The 17,415-nt window shown below is 47.3% G+C and overlaps 1 protein-coding gene and 1 long non-coding RNA gene across 4 annotated transcripts in view; one reads left to right on the top strand and one right to left on the bottom strand.

The window, feature by feature from the left end:
- LOC138497642 (polyamine-modulated factor 1-binding protein 1-like) overlaps positions 1-17,415 on the bottom strand; it is a 2,990,269-nt gene that overhangs the window by 1,576,920 nt on the left and 1,395,934 nt on the right. The gene's annotated exons all lie outside the window — the stretch shown is intronic.
- LOC138497644 (uncharacterized) overlaps positions 1-17,415 on the top strand; it is a 139,890-nt gene that overhangs the window by 31,903 nt on the left and 90,572 nt on the right. The gene's annotated exons all lie outside the window — the stretch shown is intronic.

Raw genomic sequence — 17,415 nt, 5'->3', positions numbered from 1 at the left:
TGTCTAGGACCTTCGTTTCTTCTCTTTTTTTTCCTCTATAAGGAGTGATCCTCAAGTATCTTTTCCTTCTGGACTATTTCTTAGTTTGATGAATAGTTCATAGTCTGATTTCCCTTTGTTCTGTGTCTGGAGATAGCTCTACAATATCCAGCTTGTTCTCAGATCTATCTGGAGATTGATCTACAACATCCAGCTTGTTCTCAGAAATGTTGACTTTCTATTTCACTTAGGGCTTTCTTGGTACGAGTTGCTATGAATTGGGTCACTCCCAGAATATTTCTCATCACCTCTCTTTGTCTCTTTTGCCCGGAACCCTTCTCATGTGGCCAGGGAAAGGCAACCACTACATGTTCCTGACCCTGGGGGTGGTATTATGAGGGAGGATCACATGGGAGGGGGATTCAGATCAGGAGGAATGGGGGAATCCCCTTAGCAATTTCCCTAATGATCCTACAGTCCTAATGGCCTATTGTAAAATTGATGATTCTGTTTTTAAAACTAAGAACATTATGGACTTAAAGTCCCATAATGCTCTTAGTACTGAGACGAGGAAGAGGGGTATAATGTGCAGTCTAGTTGTTATAATGACCCACACCTGAGCGAGACCTTTAAACATTTAAAGGTCTTGCAAGTGTGGGCCATTGAGCAGAAGTAGCAGGAGAAGGCAGAGGTAGGAGCCGCCGCATTGCCACTAGTGGGGCGCATTGCAAATAACTTGGCAGAGACCAAAAGAACACTATAACCTGCATTGCCAAAGCCAAGAAGAAGAACTAATTAAACAGAGTTAAGGCAACCTCCCAAGAGAGAGATGCTGGACGGGGGGAATATTATAACCCATATTGCCAAAGCCAAAAGGGGGCAATAATCAAACCAAGTGAATACAGTTTCCAAAAGGGGACGAGAACTGTAACCTGCATTCTATGGCAAACAGATCAATGTGAGAATCATTGTCCTTTTGGACAAGATAAAAGCGAAAGAAGTTGTAAGCCAATTGTGTTATAAGGCAAACGACTTACCCAAGTAGCACTTGTAGGTTTAACTTTCCCCATTAAAGAATTAAGTGTAAAACGTTTGGAGTAAACCTCACCACAGAGTACAAGTTATAGTGATAGGAGCTTTATCCTGGCTGGCAAGTGGACCAGGAAGATTTTAAGTACTCTGACTGTGGTAGAAGGCTGTGAAGGCAGTGGTGGAAAAGAAGGGGCTATTCCACTGCTGTGTTTTGAATAACTATTGTATAACCCATCCTGACTAAGGTATTGCTTATGAAGAAGAAACGCAATGCAATGTCGCAGAAGGTGATTGGTCTTTTTGAGAAAATAACCTTTTTCTATTGACATTTCGATGTATGAAGAAAGAGTCCTTGTGGCTAACCAAATAGAGGTTGTGAAAACTTTAAAAACGGTCTGAAGAGTGAGAAACCTTTTTGAAACCGAGATGGTCACTTTGCCAAGTGAAGGACATACTTGAAATGAACTGTGTATTCTACTTGGAGTGGAACTTGGCTAGTGAAAATAACTTTCCTACAATTGAAATTTGATTTGAAATATCCTAAATTGATTCAGAGGAAGGGGATCCAACCCTGGTCACAAGAATTCCTATTTTTCTTTGTTTGAATGTATATGTTATTTTTACAAAGTTGAAACAGTTAAATGATCCCTGTATGATTTTTGATGTATTTATTAGTATGAGAGACAGACATGTTTCAGACACTAGGTCATTTTCCATTAATTTGGATTTGTTAGGTTATGGAAAGTTGGGTGCATGTCTCAGCCTTTAGTATATAATAAATGGAGATTTATGAGAAAACTCCATCTATGTGTCCGTCTCCCATGTCTGACTCACACATTCCAATAATGATTCTCATTCACTCTCCTTTCTGCTATTGTTATATTATCTTTATCTTGACTGAGATGAGTATGGACATTCCAATAATGATTATCATTCATTCTCTATGTTTTCTCTCTCTTGGCTGTGACAAGTATGAGCATTCCAATAATACTTCTCATTCACTGCTCATTCTGGTCTTGTGATATTATCTTTCTCGTAACTGTGATGAGTATGAGTGTTCCAATAATGGTTCTCAGTCTCTCCCCCGGGTCTCCCATTATCCCCATTACCTTCTTTGCTTAGGGTTAACATCACCAGGGTGTACGTAAACTGAGGATCGGCATCCTCTGGTTCTAATTTAGCACCGCTTGTCTTTTCTCCAGCTTCTACTCCCTTGATTCATCTATGTTGGCTTTCCGGGAGCTCATGTACCGGCTTGCCCCGATTCCGACGTCCGATGTGGCAGAATGGTTTCGGCATTGTTGCGAGGATGCTTGGTCCACCATGAACCTCTCATGGTCACGCCGCCAGTCTCGGATTCGGGACGCGCCTAGCTTCACTTCCCCCGGCTTCCTTGCCGATATACTGTAGTACGCCGATCACCTTTTGGTCTCTCACAGCTGCAGGATGCTGCGTGTCTCGCCTCTGCTTCTCTCTGAGGTCAGTGTCTGTGCCCTTTTAAATCTTGCAGTCTCTTACTTCACTTTCCCAGGCTTCTCCCCTTTTTGGGCCGACGTATCCATGGAGCTTCCCCTGCATCCATCTTTGGTGCTTTTTCTCTTGTATGTTCTCTTCTCCTTCATACGTCCTCTTCTTTGTCACAATGGAATGGCATCTTAGAAGGAGGTTTTCTATTTCATGTTGGCAATAACAATTTGGTTTTCTCTTCACAGATATTGTCAACAGAAAGGTTGAAAGATGTTATCTTGGAAGGTCCTCTAGGGAGTTTCTCCTGGGAATGGGAGTCCTTCTCCCCAAAGGGGGAGTATGTCTCTCCCAGTCGGTCCCACTTGCCTCTTTCCCTAGAGAGGGTATTTCAGAGCAGGCTCACCTCATTAGCCTCACAAGGGGGGGCGAGGGGGTTGCCCTCTTGGAGAGAATGGATGAATATCCACGATTCATCTCAGCACCCAGTGAGTTCTGTTGGGCAGACAAGGACCCTCTATGAGCAATGCATTAAGCATGGTGGCTTTCCTATCATTTCATAAATCATACTTACATGAACAGTACAGTTCTTAAGTTGACTCATTAACGCTCCACACAGGAGTGGAATTTTATATTCTATACACAAGCAAAGCTCTCAGAGGCTCGATTCAAATAATCAGTGCTGCCTTCTGCAGCTGGATCACTCTCCCATGTAACTTTCCTGCAGGAATCTCATTTGAGAGATTTGAATTAACATTACATCTTTTTACATTTAGCCCATTAGAATCTCACTTAGGTCCGTCATTGGCAGCTTTGCACAACAGCAAAGATTGGGGGAAATCATGTTTGCAAGGATCAGGTAACAACTGTTGGGGTTGTTATTATACCAAAGGAAATCCAGCCACATGCTGTTGTGTTCTCTGTGGGTGGACCTGTGTAAAGGATCTCTGTGGGAGATTTAAGGCAGAGCTTGCTGAGATTCCTTTGTGTAAAGTGTGACAAAGTCTCCTTCCGGGACGTCCGTCTAGTAGCGGTGAGCCCAGAAACTCAGGGAGCTGGCCTCTCAGATAAACGAAAAATGCGAAAATACTTTTCCCACAATGCCCCAGAGAAACAAAACCAAAACCCGGAGTGGATCCGGTAAGCAGAATAAGGGGCTAGGAAACCAGTAAACTTGAAAAACCACCCAACCCCTTCCTTTAAGACCGAAAAGTCACCAGAAAACCAGTCACCGAATCCAAATATCAAGATCACGCAAACCATCATCAGAAAGACTACATCTCCCACAATACCCGTCTCTCCCAATTATAAAACCCGCAACGGATCAGGGAGGTACAGTTGTCCCTTCAAAGCACAGGAAGCCCTAACAAAACCTTTCATTCACAAGGAGACCCTAAGTGAAACACCCTCCGACAACCCTTAAACCACTTGCCTGCCCAACGGCAGCACAGCATGGGGTCTGTCACACAAGCTGCCCCCTCAGCTTCTGCCTGGAAATGGCCACCAGGGCTTTTATAGAGTTTGCCCAACTCTGCAAGCCTCAATCTGAATACCAAGAAGTGAGAGAGACCAGCCAATCCCAACACTCACCCTTTAAATTCACAGCTGTAGATTATCAGCCGTAATGCTAGTCAAGGTGTGGTGGAGTGAAACCATGTAAGCCCAGCAGCCCAGTCCAGTGTGGGAGTTGACTGGAGCTGGTGGCTCCTGTTTGGAGAAGGTTGGAAAAGAGAGACAGCTGCAGGGACATGGTGCCTCAGTATTTTGAGACTGGAGACCAAGAAAGAAGCTGCAAAAGAGGCAGCAGGAGAGAGGTAAAGGTGATCCTCATAGAAGACAAGAAAGTGGTGAGATTTAAAGGTGAGAGAAAGGGGGTAAAGAGGGCTAAAGCAAACCTAAGAGGTGCTTCTCAGCCAGTGCACAAAACAGAGGAAAGGCGAAGGCAAACCCAGGGGGGGCTTGTAAACCAGTTCCTGGAATAAAGAAAGGAAGTGGTGATGCAAACCCAGGATGGGTTTGTAAGCGAGTCCCCGAATTAGAGGGAGGAGGTGGTAAAGCAAACCCAGGAGGGGGCCTGTAAACCAGTAGCCAAAATAGAGAAAGGAAGTGGTGAAGAAAACCCAGGAGGGGCTTCTAAGCTAGTGCTCAAAGTAGATGACAGAGAATCCACTCCGGTTTTCCTTCCACCCTTCTAAGTCCATATTGGTAACAGAGGAAAACATGGAAGAAGTAAACCCAGGAGAGGGTTGGAAATCGGTAGTAGGAATAGAGGATAACAAGCGGGAGGAAAACCCTGGGGTGGAGTTAAAGAGGGAAGTAGGAACAATACCAAAGGAGGAAATAAAACATGAAGTGGAATTGAAGGATGGAATAATATTAGAAGGTGGGCGGCTGAAAGTAATACCCGAAGTGGAGTGGGAGGCAAAGGCCAACGTAGTAGTAAGAAGCCATTGAGAAATCAGCAGGAGGAGGGTGTAGGCGAAAGTGAGGAAACAGTGATACAACTTCAGTTGACCAGCGTGAAGAATATGAATTAAGGGTTGATGAGCTTTGGAAGAGAGTTTAGTCAAATATGGAAAGGAGAGGCAAGGATCCACATACTGACTAGTCATTTAGAAAGATGAGGTTTGAGAGGGCCAGGTTAGGGCCTAGGTAGGTTTACAAACAGGGAGGAGGTTCCAGCGGGGGTCAGGGAGCTTAGTGATAGCTCAGAGAGGTGGTGGAAAGAACCAAGTCAAGAATGAAGGATAGTGCAGAGGAATCTATGTGATCCCTGTGCCGCCCGTAACTGCGCAGACAAAAATGTCGACGCCAATTAGGGTGCAGTGCAGTGATCAGACCGATCACTTTTGCCCACATGTCCCGCAATACTCCAACCCCCACCCCACTTACCTGTAATGCGGCACACTTCTGTGTCGCCACCGACTGTCCTGTACCCCTGCGGCGGTGCCAACGCTGCGGGTCCTTTTTTAAAATATATTTGTTCTTTCTTATCCCCCGCTTACCATAATGGTAAGTGGGGTAAACCCCCGCAACTCCCGACTTCCGTTACTGCGACCAAGGAGTGCGGGTGATAGCCCTGCAACTCCTGCTCCACTTGGGCAGAGTAATGGGAGTCTGCATTTTCTAAAATGCTGATAGTGCAGTAAAAGCGCAGTCAGCATTTTAGAGTTGAAGTGATGGGCTGGTTCTGTGCAGAGTAGTCCTTTTGCCTCTTTCTTTGCTGACCCCAACAAGATCCCTAAACCACCCCATGATGATCCGACAGAACATTAAGGACTGGTTTAGTCTTGGGGTACAAGACCCCGTAGAGCCCGAAACTAAGCTCCGAGGTACAGAAGAAAAGTTTGCAACATATTGGACTGGGGAGTGAGGTAACTTCCCTCAGACATTTGGAAACAGTAGCTGAGACCTGACCGTTTTAACCCACATCCTGACATTGAGAAAACCATTGCAAGAGACACTGAAGAAAGACGACACTTATTTTTGTTATTTTCACTGGGAAAGAACCGATTTACCTTTCATTTGGCCCTCCCCTGTACACAATCACTAATAAAATTGGTTAACTTTGAGTACATGTTCTAGGCATACTTCTTGGTTGCAAATCTCCAGTTCGTAACAAAAAGTTCCTCTTTAGGAATGGGTTTAAGAAAGCTTATCTCTGTTGTGTGTGCAATCCTGAGCCTAAAACATCAAGCGCAGAATGTATGCATTTGGGATGCATCCTGAAGCAGAGAAACTGCAAAGTTGAATTGAACTGCCAAGAATGAACCATGAACCATGTGAAAGGAAGGCCCACAATTAAAGTAGTTCTTTTGAAGCAAATACCACAAGCCATTTAATAAAAAGTTTTATTTGAATTTCTTCATGTGTTTTTCCAATGTGAATAGCATACGTAAAGATGTTATTACAGCAAAGGGTATATTCCAGTCAATGTGACAATATATGTATGTGTTCCTTCATTCTGCCACGTCAGTAATTTATTCAAACTATATTGTTTGAAACTCAGTATAGGAAAGGAAATGCTATTAACCTCCTTTAGCTTTGTGATGTACATTGAAAGGACAGGTCTGCATTTATAGATAAACAAATCAAGCCAAAGAGCTGAAGTTGTGGGGTACGTTGACCAGCCCAGCAGAACTCGCCTACCTCACCAAACTACATCTCAGCAGTCACCAGCAGAATGGCTGCGCTGGCTCTGGGGAGCTCTATCGCCTTGCATTAAAACTGCGCTTTGCAGTCTCCAAAATGGGGCAAGATGAAACACAGAACACTCCGAGAATTGCTGCCAGAATTTCCTTCAAATGCACCAAAGAAAATAATTCAAAGGCAGCACTGCTATGCTGCCAGCTCAAAACATTTACTGAGAAAGAATATATTCTGCCTTTTAAAATGACTGCGCCCTGCTGCTCTTTTTCATCTGTTCAACAGTACACGGTTCTGGTCCAGTGAGATCCAGCTAGAACCCTCCATATTCAGGTTGTGCTCCAGCAAAAAGGGGGCATGTCTCATTGAATGACAGGCTGTGTCAGGCAAGATTTGTGAAATAACAAAAACTTCACTTCAAGACTACACAAAATGCTTTCCTTTTTGCAACAAAATGACACAGATAAACCCTTCATAAGAAGCTTTCTCTCTCTTTGCTCATGTCAGTTTCATTGGACCCCTGCTTTGAACAGATTCCTTTGTAGTAGAAAATGACTATGGCCATGGAAATGCTCAGAATAAAGATACCAGAAAAAAAAAACGCATTTGAAAGTGACAGCAAAAAGTTGGTGCTTTTTGCAAAAAAGAAAAGATCTGTTTAAAGGTGAAACTTTGAATGAAGGCCCTGTCCTTGCATAGAAATGTGATGGGGGTTTGTATTAAAACATATATGGGATGTTTAATGCCAACAGTCTTGCTTTCTGGTTCAGGAAAGAAAATAAATAAAGTTACTGTGAAACCAGCAGGACAGGTTTTTAGGCCCTGGCTTCAAAGGACTGTCTACAGGATCTACCTTCCCCCAAGTGTACCAGCATCTGGGGCCTATGAATAGGCAAGGGTGAAGCATTTCACGCCCTCATCAGATTCTGTGGTAGTGCTCCAGCCGGGTACAATGGATTTCTGGGACACGTAGGTGTGACTTTTTAAGCAGCACCTCCCCTCAACTTAAACTGGGGAGCTTCAAAGACAAATCCATGGCACACAGGGCTAGTGCCTGACAGTTGGCTGTGGGTTGAAAAAAATGCCCTTATTTGGAAGACAATTCTGCCCATTTGGGGCAAAAGACTGTCCTGAATTAATAAACATTAGGACTTCAATTTCTGCAACCAGGAAACGCAGGAAATCAAAGGTTTAACAGTTTAAGTGTAAATTTTGTGGCATTAAAACAAGATATTGTGGCTTTCCTTAGCATGCAGGAGACACAAATGGCAGAAAAATGTAAATTGTGGTAAAAGTATACTTGGTGCAACTTTGACATTTAATGCAAACATGATGTTACGCTCACCTGGCTCCCACAGGGGCGTCGGTCGGACCCGGACTGCTGCGGCCTCCACCCACGTGATGCGTAGTGCAGCGATGACTGACTGGATCTGCCCTCCTAATCTTGTCTGCTTGACCCGTAGAAATATTCTCCTACAAGTGGAGAGATGGATTTAGCCACTTGTGGATTCAAGTGATAGCTCCCCCGCTGTCCTCCCCACTAATTACCTCTGTGCCCTCTCGGCTATCTCACCTTATATTCTTGAAAGATGAGCCCTCCATCCTGCGAAGCATGCAGGGGCACGTTGATGACCAGTTACTTCACTGGCCTGAAGATATTGGAAGAGTTGTAGACGAATCCTGACTCCAAAAGGTCCTGACGAAGAGCCGTAAGTATATAGTTCTTAAGAGTTCAAAATGTCTGGAATTCACTCCTGCCCAATTCCTCTTTTATCTTGCAACTTTGACCCAATAAGAAGATTGACCGCCGAAAGGCTCTGGTAAAAGTCTGTCCGGTAAATAATGCCAAGGGTTAAACTTGCTGCTTTCTCCTTTTCTTACAGGTGCGGCATAAGAAGATGTGGCTTGCTGATGAATAATACCTCCGGCGGTAAAATCAGGTAAGCATATGGCGGCTAAAGAGATTGTCTGTCTGTTCTCTCTGCTCACCTTGTTGTTTCTTGTCCCCCTTAGGTGCCGGGATTCGGCGATGTAAAGATGGATACAGAGCCGGATCGAAGAAATGCTGCGTGGAACGGTGAGTATGGCGCGGCGTTGCTGCTGCGATGCGACGCGTTTAAAACAAAGTCTTTCCTCTGGTTTGAAGATGCGATGAATCCGGAATCAGGTAAGAAATCAGGTAATACTCTTGTTCAAATCTTTGCTTCTTTCCTTCTTTCTAGGTGCTCCAGGTTCGAGGCGGGCGTGGCAGAAGGCTGGATGCTGCTGCTGACACGGTGAACTTTATGCTGCTGGATGCAGAATAACGCGAAGCATGTGCTGCTCTTCGGACGTGGTTTAAATAGCCTCCAAAGTAGTCCCAGGTAGGTATTCCTCCCCGACCACACCCGAGTAACAAAATAGTCCCTAAGGTAAAGTAGTCCCTTCTAGGCCTCACATGGGTTTGGATCTTCTTGCAGCATGGTCTGCATCAGGTAAGTGTGCACCTATGATCCTGGCGCCTATGGCGCAAGGACTGATGTCCCATATGAGCCTGGCGCATAGGCGCCAGGACTGAACCCAGACAGCCCCTAACAGGGGATGCTGGGTTTTCTCAAGGCAACATGATGCCTGCTCCCAGGGCTGATGGGCGTGGTCTGGATGCCCGGGGGTATGCATCATGACACATGCTCTGTGATAATAGGTACACATATAAAGTTGTAGAATTTTAGGTGAAGTATTTCCCACTGAAAAGTGCGAAAGATTATTAGGAGGGCAAAATGACAAAGTACAGACGTGGGAGTAGGAATGCCATGCTCTGTATGAAATGTGTCATTTGCCTATGTGATTTTCAAAAATGTCACAACTGTAAAAATTTGCAATTTATGTTGGAACTGATTTTTGGCAAAAATGACTGTGGGAGGGCACGGACAATTTAAGCTCACACCATAAAACTGATGTCATGTCCTTGAAGCCCAACTGGTTGACAGGAAGGTGGTAACAGTAAACCCTGACCAATCCAGTGTTAGAGGCATGTCTAGCCAAAGCCGGCCCCATAGTATAATCCTGCAATGTCATCCGCCTTATATAAGGTAGAGTCTCTCTGAGACAAAGGACAGTCTCTTCTGAATTTTCCAGCTCCTGTGCATCCAGATATTCCATCTTCACTCTGCAAGATTCCAGATTGCACTGCCAGGCCAGAGCATAGCTGACCCTGTCCAGGCAGGACCATTGACCGAGAAATAACCCCTCTAAAAAATCCCATTAACTGAGGGAGAAAGGGGAAGGGTGGCTGAATCCTCATTGGGATATCCAGTGCTGCCTGCTTGCCCTGCCACCCGCTCTATCCAGCTGAGGTGCTGCTGCACCGTGACCAGATCTTTGCGCAGCTGTTCTCTTCTGGGAGAGCTTGCCGCTGTGACCAGATATTGCCTTGCTGTCCAATATACCCCATTCAAGTGCTTGTGAGTATTTCCCTGCCCCAACCACCACACACTGTCTCCTTTGCTCTGTTGCCTTGTATGAGGTCCAATCCCATAGAAATCCCATAACTGCCTTAGCAGAAATCCTTAAAACTGTCAGAGTTCTCTGTGCATCCTGTCCTTGATCTCCAAGTGTTAAAGCCATTCTTCCACTCATTTCTGTCTTGTGTAAGTCCTTAGTACTATTTTGATTAAACTTTTAATTCCTACATAAAGAGCCACATGACGCAAAGGGGTTACACTTGCAAAGTAACCTGGGTCGCGGGAGGCGTCTCTCTTTTCTAGCCACTAAAATATAGTTTCTGTAAAACTAACATTTTCTCTGTCAACTGCTTTTATTTTTAAAACCGAAATTCCTTTCCCATTGAGAATTTCATCCTGTCATTAATTTAGAGTCACTCTTTCGAGGGGATTGGGTCCTCCGACATATTCCATATCTATGACAGTAATCACCACAGCTGTGCTGCTTCAGAAAATCTTTTGGCGTCCTGCGTCGATGACGTCGATACGCTGTCCTCGAGAGCCTCCATCGAGCCGACATCACCGGATGTTTTAAGTAGGACGCATGACGCCCGTAGCCTCAGTTCCGTTTTTTTCCGCAAACGTGTTCACTTCGGAGATCTCGGCGTGCCTCGGTTCTACTGAATCCTGTTCTTTCGGTTCTTCGAACCTGTTCGTTTGTGTATTGAAATGATGTCTTCGGCTTCTTCCACCCCACGGTCGGGTTTTAAGAAGTGCCGGGTTTGCGGGTCCAAGATGTCGTTGACGGACACGCACAGCGCTTGCCTCTGGTGCCTCGGGGAGGACCACGATACGGATGACTGTGTCGACTGCCAGTCGCTTACATCGAAGGCCTTGCAGGAGCGTAAGAAGAAGCTGTCGGTGGGTAAGGTGGCCAAGCCCCAGAAGTCGCGATCCACTGTACTTTCGACGGACGATTCGAGGGGCGACTCTGCGCATCGTCGTCGTGAGTCCGGGGGTCTCGGCCCAGGAGTCGGTCTCGCCATTCCGCTGCCTCTTCGAGGCACTCACGGAAGCGCCGTCATAGGTCACCTTCCCCGCCCTCATCCGAGGACTCCGCCCATCGGCGGGTTGCTTTTCCCCAACAAGCATTCCACTCCTGAGAAATTGGATTCCTTCCGTAAAGGAGATGATGGCGATTTTTCAGTCGCAGGGCTCCGGTCCGTCCGTGCCGTCGAAAGACGCCAGCCGTGACTGTGCTAGAGACGCCACTCGTACGCCTTCGGGCTCGAGCGGTTGTCGCGACCACTGGGCACCTTCGAGGTCCCGGTCGGACAAGCATGGAAGCTCTAGACATGCCCGTTCCAGGTCCCGGTCCTCAACGCCCTCGAGACCGCGAGAGCCTGTGAAGTCTTCGAGGAAGACATCGACGCCTTCGGCGCCGAGGTCGTCGACGGACTCTCTTGAGGCTACGCCTCCAAGGAAGCCGTCGACGCCATCGGCACTGAGGCTGTTGAAAGACACGCTCGGGGCTCCGCCCTCAAGTCCTTTGTCAACGCCATCAAAGTTGTCGGCGCCACGCTCGACGTTGACGCCGATTCCGTCGACGCCTTTCGTGGCTTGTTTGTCGGAGGTACCCCGTGGCATGGTGGAACCCCCTAGAAAGGCTCTGGCCAAGGCTAAAAATGTCTTTGTCCCTTTTTCTGTGCCCTCCTTCCAACCTCTGGATTATATTTCTGAGGGGGATGAGGGGCCTGAGGAAGGTATGGTGCCTGAGGAGGTGCCTGACGAGATTTTGTCTGGTCACAGCCAGATTGAAGACCTGCGTCAGTCACTGCACGACGCCAGTGGTCTGGACACCTCTCCAGAGGTGGAGTTCTGTCGGCCTGAGCCTGGCACCCATGCCGAGTCCTTGTACCGCCACCTTATGGTGAGGGTCACGGAATACTTGGGGTGGTCTGCGCCACCTGTGGATTTTCTGCAGGATGACCTGATGGACATCCTCGACCAAGGTCCTCCAACTGACCCGGTACTGCCATTCCATATGGCTTTGCAAAGAAGGGTGGCTGCGGCTTGGACTGCTCCGGAGAGTCTCCCGGCAGTGAGCAAGTCTTTGCCGTGAAAATACAGCCGAGCCAGTAGCGGCCCCTGCTACTTGACCACGCACCCCACTCCGGAGAGTTTGGTGGTGCAGGCGGCTACGGCCCCAGCAAAGCAGGCATCGTACCCTGAAGGGGATGACAAGCATTTTGATGGCTGGGCGAAGAAAGTGTTTTCTTCAGGGGGTATGGCTTTACAGGCAGCCAACTCTGTGTGTGCTTTGTCACGTTTCACGCACACTCTGTGGAACTGTATTTCATTGGCGGCTGAACATATTCACGAAGGGGAGGAACAGGATGGTTTTCTTGCTATTGTACAGGATGGCAATGATGCCATGTGTTGTGAAAACAAAATCAAAATATCGAGGCTGAGTACCCCAAAAGGAAATACACCGAACACGGGTTACAAAGGAACATACAAAGTACTTTATTTTATACTGAATCCAGTTACAAAAACAGAGCAAAATCAGATAGCTATCGGCCCTCAGTACAATACAACGAACTCCAGCGTGGTTCAGTGTGTTCAGTGAGAGACACTGTACATTAGAATGCATTGGCTTTTTATACACTTTGTGGTCACGATGTCCAGCCCCACTTCGGGTTAATATTCCACTTAATACATCACCGATCTAGGGTTCATGCCAAGTCTCGAACAACCGCATATAACTGGTTTGCTTTCAATACATGTATCAACAAGCCTATACAGCAACTGTGTAATCTGGGATTTTCCATGTTAGTCTTCTTCAACATTAATACAATGTGGTTAAACAAGTGTTCTATGTTCAGTATTTGAATACAATGTTTTTATAGTATACTCGTGGATTAATTTCTTTACATGAGTAATCCCTTACACAAAAGTCAACGAAGGACAAGGTCTCAGTTCACGACCTCAACAAGTGGCCTGCAGGCAAGTTACATATTAGCTATCTACAGAGGTCAAGCCGGCCATGTTGTATTTTGGAATGACATCGTTGTTAAGGCGGATTTCTGAACTCTGTCCTGGTGGCGCAGAAGTTCAGAAGGCCAATCTAATTACTTGGAACAGGGTAACCTCTGGACGAGCCAGACCAATCAAGGTAGCGATCGCGGCGGTCAAGACTAGGTCTCAAGAGGGGTGAGGGTGACTGAAAGCCCGCAATGAGCACACAAAGCAAGAGCACTTACAAACTACTCCAAACAGTTGTTATATTAAAAATATATACACATTTATTTCAAGGCCTTTAAAACAATGACCGTAGCGAGAAAATCACAATATAACGATAGTAAACCAACACATACCATATCAACACAATATATATACAAATACAACAAGTCTCAAGCGTTATATGCACGAAATGTGTAGTCCACCTAAGAGGGAGGGAAAACAGGCAGTGCGCAATAATGCTTAGACCCAGTTCGTCTTCAGAGGCACCTAACTAGATGGAAGTCCGAGCCCTGCGAAGAGTGGAGCCTTGTGCTCAAAAGTACCTGCACGCGCTGGTGCCAACGGGCAAAAGGAGAAGCTCTTCGAGGGAAATCAGGCAGTTCAGTTTAGTGCACAAAAGAAGAACAAGTTCCGTGACTCAAGCGCAGCCTCCACAGTGGGCAGAAGCAGAGCGCGAGTACGGAAAAGGGTGCTGTTTTGACACAGCGGGGAAAAGCAATGGGCTCCTGCAGGAGGGCGACCAGATCCTAGCTATGCTACTCACCGGTCCCCGATGCAAGCAGACCCAGGCTTCTCCGCGTCAGTTTCAGCAGCTGGCAGGTTCAGAAGAGCAGGGAACGCCTCGTCGTCGCGTTGAGTAAAAAGACGTCCCAATCGAAGAAACCCGCACAGTTTGTTACCACAGCAGGGCAACGGAGCGGCCGTGTGTATCTGAGCTAAATGTACACTACTCACTTCAGACCTGGGAACGCCAAGTGTACGAAGCGTGTGAGAGTGACAAGGACTCGAAATACTACACAACCTGGCGGCGGTTACAGAGCAAGACTCCCGTGTAAGCTGGTCAGTCAGCTGGATGGCCCAGAGACGCTTCCGAAGGCTTACTGGCAGGAGATGGTGAAGATGCCAAGAATAGCTGTTCCCGCTATTCCAAGGGTCGAAGTACCAGTACAGGCCTTCTGGTTCGATCAAAGGTGAAAAGGGTTTCACAAGGCGACAGCAGTGCAGAGGAGAAGTCCTTCAGCGGGTCACCAGCGATTCCTCGGTCCAGCCTCTTGGTTGCAGGATACTTGGCTCCTGTATTCCTTCGTTCGTGAGAACTCAGGAGATCGACATGGTAGTGGTGTTTCCAGCCCCCTCTTATCCACGGTTCCCTTCGCACCAAAACGGAGGGGACCCAATGGGAGATCCGCTCATCAACACTCACACCATTCGTGGACCAATCACGGACCACGGTGGTCCCAGGCATTCACATCACCCTAGACTCTCTGGCACCCAGGATGTGTATTGGGACCAGACATCCCAGCCCACATCCTGGAGGCACACAAAAGACATGTAGAAGCCCGCGAAAGCATCCGTGTTTCGCGGGAAAGTACATGCCCAAATAAGGAAGGCCCCGGGTTGGCTCGACCTGGGGAAGGTGAAGGGAGCAAGACGGTCAGCGGACAGGACAAAGGAGCCTCGTGGTCTGGCCATTTTGGGAGCCAGGCCACCATTTTGGGTTAAGCGGGAGAAACGCACTTAGAACGCCAAAAGGAGCTCAAAACACAAGAAACGATCGCTGCCACCATTCCCGTCCCTGAATCACTTGCACCGATCAGATACAATCCTAAACGAGTATCTAGGGCCTGTAGAAGGCTAGAGACCCAAGAGAGCTGTAACTTAGCTTACAGTGCCCTCTTTTGTCATGTTGCACGAAAGCCGCAACATGATAAAAGAAACTACGGGAAACAGCGTTCCCCGGTACTGACTGTCTTAAGGGCATGTCAGTTTCCCCGTAAGAAAGGAGCGAAAGCCCAGAGGAGTGCGGCAGAAGGCTGCACTTCTCTGGCAAAGTCAAGAACAAGGTGAAAAACAACAGCAAAAAGTTTAGGGGTTGCCACATGGAAGGAAAATTACCTACAATTACAAAATCTTTCCTAACACTCGCCCCTCCCAGACTATGGACAGGGGGAACTAATCCACCCCTAGATGAGTCTCTTGTTCAGGTCGGTTAAACATTCTGGACAACCCATCAGCATTGCTATGTTGGACACCTGGCCTATGCTCAATAGTGAAGTCGAAGCCTTGTAGACTTATGGACCACCTAAGCAACTTTGGATTCTCCCCCTTCATGTTCATTAGCCACTTTAAGGGCTTATGGTCAGTTTGCACAGTGAAGTGGGTCCCATAGAGGTAGGGCCTCAGCTTCCTTAGGGCCCACACAACAGAGAAACATTCTTTCTCTACCGTGGACCATCTGAGCTCTCTGTCCTTAAGCTGGCGGCTAATAAAACCAATAGGGTGTTCCTTACCCTTCTCATCTACTTGTGATAGTACAGCTCCTATCCCAGTGTCAGAGGCGTCCGTCTGCACGATAAAAGGTCTTTGATAATCAGGGGCCCTGAGGACAGGGGCCTGGCACAAGGAGTCTTTTAAGCCATTGAAGGCCTTCTCACACTCGTCGGTCCAAGTTACCTTCTTGGGTTTCTTCGGAGTTGTGAGGGCAGTCAGAGGGGCAGCTATGGTGCCATAGTCTGCCACAAAATTGCGGTAATACCCTGTGAGTCCTAAGAAGGCTCTCACTTGGGTTTGCGTAGTGGGGGTAGGCCAGTCTTGTACTGCTTGTACTTTACTGGGAAGAGGCTGTATCCTCCCTCCACCTACTTCATGTCCAAGGTAAACCACTGAGCCTTGTCCAATCTGGCATTTACTAGCCTTTATGGTCAGGTGTGCTTTCTGAAGAGCCTGGAGCACAATCCCGAGGTGTTTCACATGGTCTTCCCAGGTGGCACTGAAAACTGCTATATCGTCCAGATATGCAAGACAGAATTCGTCCAACCCATTCAACACATGATTCACAAGCCTCTGGAAAGTGGCAGGTGCATTCTTCAACCCGAACGGCATTACCCGGAATTGGTAAAGGCCGTCTGGAGTAGAAAATGCTGTCTTCTCCTTGGCATGTTCTGCTAAAGCTATTTGCCAATAGCCAGCAGTGAGGTCAAACGTGCTGAGGTACTTGGAGGCACTCAAAGTATCCACCAGCTCATCTGTTCGAGGCAAGGGGTGTGCATCTGTCTTGGTGACAGCATTCAGAGCCCTGTAATCCACGCAGAACCTCAATTCAGAAGTGCCTGCCTTTGGAACCAAAACCACAGGGCTGGACCAAGGACTACTAGAGGGTTCAATCACCCGAAGGTCTACCATCTTGTTGACCTCGGTCTTAATATAAGACCGTACTTTGTCTGACATCCTGTATCCCCTACTTTTGGTAGGTACACTGTCTCCTGTGTCTATGTTATGTTTGCACCAAGGTGTCAAACCAGGCGACTGTGAAAACAGGGGGGAAAACTGCCTAAGCAAACTTTTCACCTCAGCCTGCTGATCAGAAGTCAGGTGAGGGGCCACTCGGACACCCTCAAAGGAGCTATCTGAAGGACCGCTTTGGAACAGGTCGGGGAGAGGTTCAGACTCCTCTTCCTCAACATCTGAAGCCAGTAGCAGTGCTGCGATTTCGACTCTTGGGACGAAAGCCTTCAGCCTATTCACGTGAAACACTTTTGGAGCCTGTCCAGGCCTTCCAAGGTCCACTAAATAGTTAACCTCACCCAGGGGCTCCACCACTGTGTAAGGGCCTGACCATTTGTCCTGTAGAGCTCGAGGCCTTATGGGATTCATGATCAGGACTTGCTGACCAGGTGTAAAGTTGATGAGGGAAGCTTTCGGGTCATACCAATGTTTCACCAGCGCTTGTCCTGCCTTCAATTTATCACTAGCCAAGCCCATCAGAAGTACCATCCGTTTTCTGAGCCCTAGCACATAATCAACTACGTTGGTAGTAACAGGGGTAGTGGGCATCTCCCATCCCTCTTTGACGATGGCTAAGGGTCCCCGTACGGGATGACCGAACAGAAGTTCAAAGGGGCTGAAGCCAACACCCTCCTGTGGTACCTCTCGGTAGGCAAACAGTAAGCATGGTAAAAGAAGATCCCATTTTCTTCTCTGAGGTTCCTCCAGAGCCCCAATCATGCTTTTTAACGTTCTGTTGAAACGTTCCACCAGACCATTGGTCTGGGGGTGGTATGCAGAAGAGAACCTGTAGGTGACCCCACATTCTTTCCACATAGCCTGCATATACTTTGACATAAAGTTG

This window comes from Ambystoma mexicanum, chromosome 5q (assembly GCF_040938575.1).
Source record: "Ambystoma mexicanum isolate Mex_15411 chromosome 5q, UKY_AmexF1_1, whole genome shotgun sequence".
NCBI classification, from domain to species: Eukaryota; Metazoa; Chordata; class Amphibia; order Caudata; family Ambystomatidae; genus Ambystoma; species Ambystoma mexicanum.
Note: the sequence above shows the minus strand (reverse complement) of the source record. Positions and strands in the feature narration are given on the sequence as shown.